Source organism: Mandrillus leucophaeus, unplaced genomic scaffold (assembly GCF_000951045.1).
Source record: "Mandrillus leucophaeus isolate KB7577 unplaced genomic scaffold, Mleu.le_1.0 Scaffold777, whole genome shotgun sequence".
NCBI lineage: Eukaryota > Metazoa > Chordata > Mammalia > Primates > Cercopithecidae > Mandrillus > Mandrillus leucophaeus.
The window spans coordinates 2,112,518-2,114,361 of record NW_012108441.1 but is presented as its reverse complement, the minus strand read 5'-3'; positions in this window follow the sequence as shown (position 1 = coordinate 2,114,361).

The window sequence follows — 1,844 nt, the reverse complement described above, 5'->3', positions numbered from 1 at the left end:
TCAGCCCAAAATCTCCTTAAGCTGATAAGCAACTTCAGCAAAGTCTCAGGATACAAAATCAATGTGCAAAAATCACAAACATTCCTATACACCAATAACAGAGAGTCAAATCATGAATGAACTCCCATTCACAATTGCTACAAAGATAATAAAATACCTAGGAATACAATTTATAAGGGATGTGAAGGTCCTCTTCAAGGAGAACTACAATCAACTGCTCAAGGAAATAAGAGAGAACAAAAACAAATGGAAAAACATTCCATGCTCATGGATAGGAAGAATCAGTATCGTGAAAATGGTCATACTGCCAAAAGTAATTTATAGATTCAATGCTATCCCGATCAAGCTAGCATTGACTTTCTTCACAGAATTGGAAAAAAACTACTTTAAATTTCACATGGAACCAAAAAAGAGCCCGCATAGCCAAGACAATCCTAAGCAAAAAGAACAAAGCTGGAGGAATTATGCTACCTGACTTCAAACTATACTACAAGGCTACAGTAACCAAAACAGCATAGAACTGATACCAAAACAGATATATAGATCAATGGAACAGAACAGAGGCCTCAGAAATAACACAACATATCTATAACCATCTTGTCTTCGACAAACCTGACAAAAACAAGCAATGTGGAAAGGATTCCCTGTTTAATAAATGGTGTTGGGAAAACTGGCTAGCCATAGGCAGAAAACTGAAACTGGACCCTTTCCTTAAGCATTATACAAAAATTAACTCACGATGGATTAAAGACTTAAATGTAAAACCTAAAACAATACAAACCTGTAGAAGAAAACCTAGGCAATACCATTCAGGACATAGGCATGGGCAAACACTTCATGACTAAAACACCAAAAGCAATGGCAACAAAAGCCGAAATTGACAAATGGGATGTACCTAAACTAAAGAGCTTCTGCTCAGCAAAAGAAACTATCATCAGAGTGAACAGGCAACCTACAGAATGGGAGAAAAAAAGTGGGCAAAGGATATAAACAGACACTTCTCAAATGAAGACATTTATGCAGCCAACAAACATGAAAAAAAGCTCATCATCACTGGTCATTAGAGGAATGCAAATAAAAACCACGATGAGATACCATCTCACGCCAGTTAAAATGGCAATCATTAGAAAGTCTGGAAACAACAGATGCTGGCGAGGATGCAGAGAAATAGGAATGCTTTTACACTGTTTACGGGAGTGTAAATTAGTTCAACTATTGTGGAAAACAGTGTGGCGATTCCTCAAGGATCTAGAACCAGAAATACCATTTGATCCAGCAATCCCATTACTGGTTATATACCCAAAGGATTATAAATCATTCTACTATAAAGACACACACACACGTATGTTTATTGCAGCACTATTTACAATAGCAAAGACTTGGAACTAACCCAAATGCCCCTCAATGATAGACTGGATAAAGAAAATGTGGCACATAGACACCATGGAATACTATGCAGCCATAAAAAAGAATGAGTTTATGTCCTTTGCAGGAACATGAATGAAGCTGGAAACGATCATCCTCAGCAAACTAACACAGGAACAGAAAACCAAACACCACATGTTCTCACTCATAAGTGGAAGGCGAACAATGAAAACACAATGGAAACAGGGAGGGGAACATCATACACCAGGGCCTATCAGGGGGTGGGGGGAAAGGGAGAGAGAGCATTAGGATAAATACCGAACACATGCGGGGCTTAAAACCTAGATGATGGGTTGATAGGTGCAGCAAACCACCACAGCACATGTATCCCTATGTAACAAACCTGCACGTTCAGCACATGTATCCCAGAACTTAAAGTAAAATAAATAAATAACTAAAATAAAATAACCAAAAGAGTA